This window comes from Engraulis encrasicolus, chromosome 24 (assembly GCF_034702125.1).
Source record: "Engraulis encrasicolus isolate BLACKSEA-1 chromosome 24, IST_EnEncr_1.0, whole genome shotgun sequence".
In the NCBI taxonomy this organism is placed as follows: domain Eukaryota; kingdom Metazoa; phylum Chordata; class Actinopteri; order Clupeiformes; family Engraulidae; genus Engraulis; species Engraulis encrasicolus.
Window position 1 is genome coordinate 26,317,782 of NC_085880.1, and position 8,028 is coordinate 26,325,809.

Here is an 8,028-nt window from a genome sequence, read left to right on the forward strand (position 1 = left end):
TGGGATTTTGCCATATTTTTTACTATCCTCCTTCAGTTACCTTAGCTGCAACGTTGGTGGTGATAAGAAATCAATCTTAACCTTTGACCCCTTAAATCCTCCGTTAGATAACAAGAGGATGAGGTCTGAAGACTCTCTCTGATGGATTGAAGCTGCCTGCTCAAACTGTAATGGCAATAGGAAACTAAAGCAGGATGGGGAGAAATGGTATGTAGGATACATTGAATTCCTTGCATTCCTGCTCTTTTCTTTTCCCGCAAATTTGTGCATGCTAAAGAAAAATGAGAACTCATTGCAAAAAATACACAGGGAAAGTGGGATGATGAGACATAGGTCTGGCCATATCAAAACATTACGTATGGGATTACTTAATGAAATAGCCTCATATGTGTGAATATAAATGTTTCCCTGTGTAGCCAGACTTATGGGACATCGAATTGTATGCTTTGCGGTCTGCAGTTTTTTTTTTTTTGTTCTCATTCATTATTTCTGGATTCTGGGATTTTGGATGTGTACTTGAAATATGATCAAAAGTGTATGACATTTTGAGTACTAGATGACAAAAAAGATTCCTTCCCCCAACCTAGTGTCCTCCAAACCTCGCCCCTTCTTTAGGCAAAGGTGAGCATGCGAGCTCAAACAAATATGAAGCAAGTGCAACAGCTGCTGTTTCTCTTGATTCTAACCGTAAATCCCAACAGAGATTCATCACACAGCTGAAATATAATTATGTTTTAAGAAGAAATAAAAGGCAGTTACCTTCTGATTAGCTAAACACAATGGGAGCGTTGTTGTTTTCATAGACACGATTACAGATGTTGGAAGGAGCTAGGGCATTTGGGATTTAAAAAAAAAAAGAAAATAGCTTTAAGAATAGCTTTTGGTCTATTTCATGTTTCATATTCCCTGCTTTCAGAATCCTGTGACAGTTTAAGGAAATAGGCTATAACCAAAAAACGACAGCATAACATACACAAACAAATGCACACTATGGCACTTTGATGTGGCTGATCTTTACAAGTCCGTCTCTCAAAAAGTCAGGTGCCCCTTAAACCGACATGATTGGAGCTGCAGACCAGCAGACCAACCTGAGATATCATTCTGAATGGAGCTCAGGATGACAATGCCAGTAGAGCAGCATGCTTCCTCCTCCACTCACCCACAGCCCACCCCCTTGTCCCTGCCCCATGCAGACCTCTACCCCAAGCTCCGCATGGTCCCGCCACAGTAATTACATTGCGCCCTCCCCCTTTTCTCAGGAGAGAGGCTGGACCTGCATCAATATGAAAAGAGGCAAGGAAGGAAGTTTTAGGAAGGAGGAGAATGGATGGAGCCCCGCGGTCTATATAATGATAGAGTAATGGGCTCGGGAGAGACTTAATGGAAATGTCGTTTTAATCTAATGGATTGGGCTTTAGTTAGGGGAAAAGAGAAAGGGAGGGTTAGTACTGTCTGCCTTCCCTCTCTCCCTCTCTCTCACTCTCTCTCTCTGTCCACCACCTCTTCTATATCCCCCATTCATCCTGCCCCGGTGTAATTCAATCAGGGCATGGCAGGATTGATAGGCTGTCGATTCACATTCAAATAAGCATTACGCACAGCTGGACGCGGGCCACTAAAGTGTGACTTTAACGGAGTGACCATTTAGACATGTGAGTTCATTCTTCGTACATCAGCGATGTCCATTACATCCCAACCAAAGGGCCTAAAGACCTCATGCAAGTTGCAATGTCATAAATAGTTGAAAACACCCCATAGCATCCCGCACTTAAAATCAATTTGTGTGAGACGTAACTCTTAAATTAATGAAATGAAGGGGAGACCTCCTGTGTACAAATCTTGTTTCTCAGAACTTTCATGTTTTGAGACATAAAAACTTCAAATGCAATATAGAGAAACATTCCAAACTCTGCCACTGACCCTTTTGAATGCTGAAGAAAAAAAAGAACAACGCCAATAGTCACCAATAAATAGTCCTCAAAAGTTGAGGATGGGAAAGTGTTAATTGTGAGAAATGTGAGAAACAAATGGATAAAATGTACTTAAGTATCCATTGAACAAAAGTACCCATTTCAAACTCTACTTAGATGTGACAAATTACTCATAAGAACCATTCCATTGCAATAACTTTAGTAAATGTAATTAGTTCCTTTCCACCCCTGCATGCCGAGGTGAGGACGGGAAAAGTGTTAATTGTGAGAAATGTGAGAAATGAATGCATTCCCCCCTCTGAGGTCATTTCTCTGTGTGAGTTTGGAATTAGCATTAGCTGCCGGCGACTCAGCACTTTTTTTTTGCTCTGAAAGTGTGCACAGGGGTCAGAGGTCGCCGCTGGGAGCCCACTGAAAAACTTGCCACCAAGCAGAGGTTGAACTCTGACCTCTGACTGAGGGGAAAAAATACTTAGTGGTGTGGCGCGGAGACACCTCAGCAAACATCTTATATTTCAAAATAGGACCTGCTGACGCCGCCGAAACCCTTTCACTGTTTTTCCCAGAAGCTCACAAAGGGGAGAAAAAAAACTTTAAGAACAATCAGACAGAAGAGATACATGACACTCTTCAAGGCACAGCTCCCTTGTGGGGTCAATCTTAGGCATCCCACTTTCCCCCAAAAAAACTCTTTAACTAAATGGACGAAGGAGAAAAAAGAAAAGAAAAAAGGAAAAGACCATGACAGATGGTGAAGAGAAGGTAAAAAAAAAAAATCTTTCACAGCATTTAGGCTGGTGGGTGAGGTAGTACTTTTCTGTAGTTTGACAGCCATGGAGGTTGCACTTTCATGGTGGCAGCAGCTCCGCTCACGTCTTGTCTCCTCGTGTATGATTGATGAGCGTTATTTAGCCAAGTGGGAGCCCCCCGAATGAGAAATATGAAGAGTCGCCGCTAATTTGTTTAGCATCGACGGCACGGTCGTCCGAGCGAGACGTCGAGGCTCAGCCCTGTGGGAGCTGCGGGGCCAAGGCTGTGCTGCGCGCAGGAGCTCCCCGACACCAGTCATCCATCCTCACCCGAACGGCTGTCAATCACGAGCCAGCGGGTGGGGCTCTCGTGGGGGGGAAGGTGGAGAAGGGGGCTGGCGGTTAGTGGGGGCACTGTTGGTTTGGGGTCAACCGCAGGCTCTATTCTGCCCTTCGAAGCTGGCCTATTTACTGTGATTGACACCTTTTCAGAAACCCAGTTGGGCGGTGGGGGTGGGGGGTGATTCAGTGGAGGGTAGTTGTGGTGGTGATGCTGTGTGGTAAAGTGGTGTAGGACAGGGAGTACGTGTAGATACAGGGCTCGTTGGGGGGGGGTTAGGTTAGGTCTGACGGTGCTGAGACTAACTGAATAGCCCTCCCTCTCTCCCACCCCCCATGGACCATGAACTCGCAGACATCCGCCAATCATTTCAACAATGACCAGGCTCACCTCGGCCTTCCCTCTGTCAGCATGTTGTGGAAACGAAGCTTTCCAACTGAACACATATGTGATGCATGTATTTTTTTTTATATAAGGGTGATTCATTGAATAATTAAAACAAAAATCCACTGACATTGTGTCCTAATCACTTCAACAGTTTCTGTGTATACTCTTCTTTGCATGTATGTGAAGTACACCCCTAAAACCATGAATAATGATTTGTCCACACTCATTCAGACTAAGCAATTGGCTAAGGTTTTCAACACCAGTAGTTTACTCCGTATCAAAAGTGCCATGAATGAAAAAGGAATTTCCAGGGAAATTATTGTCGTAGACCGTCGTTGTGGTAGACTGAATCCATTCACCACGCACGCACACAGCACGCATGCACCCACCCACCCATGCACGCACGCACGCACGCACGCACACACGCACGCACGCACGCACGCACACACACACACACACACACACACACACACACACACACACACACACACACACACACACACACACATTTACATACATCTTAAACAGGTCCCTGGCATGTGTAATTAATCATAGTCATCCCCATAAACTTTGGATGATATGGTCTCTTACCCTTTACCCCTGTCCTTCAGTCCCTGCCCCCTGCTCCTGAAGGAACAACAGCTCCCTTAGTAACATCTTCAGTATCAATATGGGATTTTTTAACCCCTTAAGACAGACACGGCAGTATAAATAAGCTGTTACCAGAATGGCAATGACCAAGTCGTAATGTATTACTAAAGGCCCCATGCACTGTCATAGTAGTGTAGTACTATAGTAGTTAACTTTCAATGGCTATTACAGCATGCCACAGGCGGTACAACGTGCATTAAGGGGCTACAGCAGGGGATGTCAAACTCAAATTCATAGCGGGTCAAAAATCAATATCAGGAGCAAACTCAGTATTTAACCCATTTTGTCCTAAGCCCTTTTTTGGTAAGGGTGTCCTCTGCCTATCAAATCCTAAATATCTCAGCCTCCGAAACACATACAAACATGAAATAAGTTACATTTAAAATCTAGAACCTTCATTTTGCACTAGTATAGTGTTCATTCAGCTCTAACATACCCACATTTTTAATAAAACAGCTCAAATCTCAAGAACTTGAATGCAGTGTATATGTCACTCCAGGACACAATGGGTTAACATAGCCTATATAAATATATATATATATAAAACATACTAAAATTGTGCACACACACACACGTAATACTCGTACTTAAATTTCACACACTGATTCCCTTCATAGTTCAAATGTGCTCGCACATATTCTGAGTGTGAGCTGTTTCACTGGCTTGGGCCCCCGATTCTACTGTATGACACATAAAATGTAATGTTCAAGTCTTAATGGGCCAACTGTAATGATCTTGAAATGGGCCAAATACAGTGAAATGATTCCGCTGGCCAAATTCGGCATCCTTGATTTTTCTCTACTTCAATTTCTGAAAAAGGTTCCACTTTACTACTTCACTTTTCGCCCACATTCTCAGAATGGTATGCAGTGTTGCCAGATGTGTCTGATCAAATCCCGCCCAAAAGGTTCTCAAAAACCACCAAAATGCGCTAAATTCCGCCCCAATTCAACAAATTACATTGACTTCGAGGGGCCCAAAACGGCTGAAAAAAGGCGAAATTGCCAATTTTTCTAGTTTTTACCCGCAGATGCTCATCCCAAGTAGCCCAATTGGGTGGGCACCCGCCCAATCTGGCAACACTGATGGTATGGCCTTTGTAGATTGTGTGATTTACTGTAGCGCTATACAGCTTAATTGCCACAATTACAAGCAATTACACTACAAAACAACCTCCTCGGCTGCACTCTCTTTCCATTACTACCGAAAACACCTTCAGGAGACCTGTTGATTCATAGTATTGCAATTTTTAGGAAAGGATAAAAAAGTGTGAGTGCATGCATATGTGCGTGGGTGCGTGTGTGCTTACGTGTGTGCGCATGCATGCAAGCGTGCGTGTGTGTGTGTGTGTGTGTGTGTGTGTGTGTGTGTGTGTGTGTGTGTGTGTGTGCTGTGTGTATGCGTGCAAGGTGCATGGCAAATGTTATGCTGTACTACAGCGCTAATAATTGGTGACAAACTTACAGTAGATGGCTGCAGGAAGAGAGAGAGAGAGAGAGGGAGAGAGAGAATGTTTACTGTTAATGTTAGCAGGTGAATTTGTGATGGGCTGCACTAATTAGATCATCCTTTCATACCGTCTGTCACCCCTCTAGCAGTGCCGGCAGTTACATGAAACACACACGTACACGTCCGTGCACACACACACACACACACACACACACACACACACACACACACACACACACACACACACACACACACACACACACCACAACACAACAACGCCATCACTAAACCAGCCAATGCCTCCTAACCCTGATCACCCCCCCCGCCCGCCCGCCCTCCTGCCGCTAAGTCGATGTTTACTGGGATTCCGTCGGGATCAGGACTGAGTTGATTGACACCTAGTGAGGGGTTATCAGGTCACTGTTTACTAACCACCGAGATAACAAACAAAAAAACAATTAGGAACAGAGCCAGATAAAGTCGCCGGCCATTAGGCCCATCAGGCCATCGCCTCATTAGCACGGCCACCCCTGCCGCTGACAGCTTTGGCCGGGCCCTGGACAAAGCCATCTGGAAGAGCCTCCCCAACTAATGCATTCAATGTAATGAGGAGCCGATTCTGGGCCCCCACCTTACCAGGGCCCAGGACAACTGACCCTTTGCCCCCCCCACCGCCCCGTCAGCTTCCCCTAGTATGGCCACAGAAGTCTGATACCTGTCACCTTTGGGTCTGTCTGTCTGTCTGTCTGTCTGCATATTTCTCTTTGCATTTTTCTGACCTAGCTTGTCTAAGCTTATCCAGGACTGTAGCCAACACAGCCATAATTCAGCATCTTTTTACGTATTACGTGAATATACTGTAAAACAGTATTGCAACATAATCTGTCACAACTCCACAACACTACTACTACCACTGTTGCATTGAGCCTCGACCAAAATGTTAATTTCCACAGCAAACCAACCTCAGCCAAATCTCCTTAAAGCCAACTTGTGCCCTCAGAGAACCCAAACACACACACACACACACACACACGCACACGCACACACACACACACACACACACACACACACACACACACACACACACACACACACACACACACACACACACACACACACACACACACACATATACACACACACACACGCACACACACCTCCTTCCCAATCTGATGCACCACCCGCCACCAGCCCCCTCTCCACCCCAGCTGTCACCTCCTTAAGCCTGGGAGGCATGCGATAGCCGGGCCAGGGAGGATTTGGGGTGTCACTGGGAGCAGGAGCTGAGCTCCTCAAACGGGATTGCTATCGGCTCAGGAGCTTAGCATGAACAAATATTAGCCGGAGAGATAGGCAACGGATGAAGGAAAAACAACAGACACGGAGGCTGATCTTTTGCGGAAGGGCCAAAGGGTAGTATGGGGGTAGGGGGGGCTGAGGTTAGGTGGGGTACTTGATGGTGTTGGACCGTTGAACAGGTTGAATGCGATATGTTTCCACTTCTGGATACTGTTTGTAAAGAATTATCTTTTGTATGGATTCACGAGTTGGTAGTAATGGAGGCATTGAGTCACATTCACTTGGGTGCTCTTGTAAAGGAATCTTGGGAGTGCGAAGACCCTTGAAATAGGCTACACACGTTATAGGTCTGATGTGCTATATCCATGTAAAAGGTTAAAAGCAGAATGTTCTTATACGATCTTTCCATTCCATTTGATGCCATTCCAATAAACAGGTTCTTGGATCTTGACCTAGAAAGGAAGAGCCCCAGGCTCAGGCTGGATGTCCGGGACTATGCAGCGCCATCAAGCTCCTCGCTGCGCCACAGGCACCACAGGTATTCACTTTCATTAAACTGTCATTGATTGCTGTTAATTTAATGTGTTCGGTGCCATTGTTGCGCGATCTCCGAGGCCATGGGCGCTGTAGGAGACAGACAGACAGACAGTATTCCATAGCTTTGCTGTGCCTCAAACAAATGGGGTCTGTGACGAATCTTCATACTTGTGGTCGGACGGAACAAAAACACCTTTTTTAATCTTTCCTAGCCGTCAATGTGAGAGCGAGATTCGCAGAAGCATGTAGTGATCTAACGTTCTCTCAGTCGTCCAACAAGAGCAAGCATGCTGAAGCTGAAAACGATGATATCCTTGTGAAGCTCCAACCTCATCTCAGCCTCTTGCAGCACATTTCATCACACGCGCACACATCCACTCCTGTGCCTGTACCATGGCTGGACTGACCATATGGCATATTTGGCATTTGCCCGGTGGACTCTTGATGATTTTTGGCCTGGCCCTTCCCTAAATGGTATCAGTCCTCATGCCGCTAAAGCAGACCTCGTCAAAATAATCACATATTAATAATGCATTTTGGCTGTTAGCGTCAAAGTAGCTCATATTAGATGGCTAACGTTTTGTCAAAGCTTCCATTGTCTCTCTCAATGCCTGGTGGACCGAGCCTGGGAACTCCCATACTGCCTTTGGTTCTACGCAATCATTTCGATCTGATCTCACTTGTG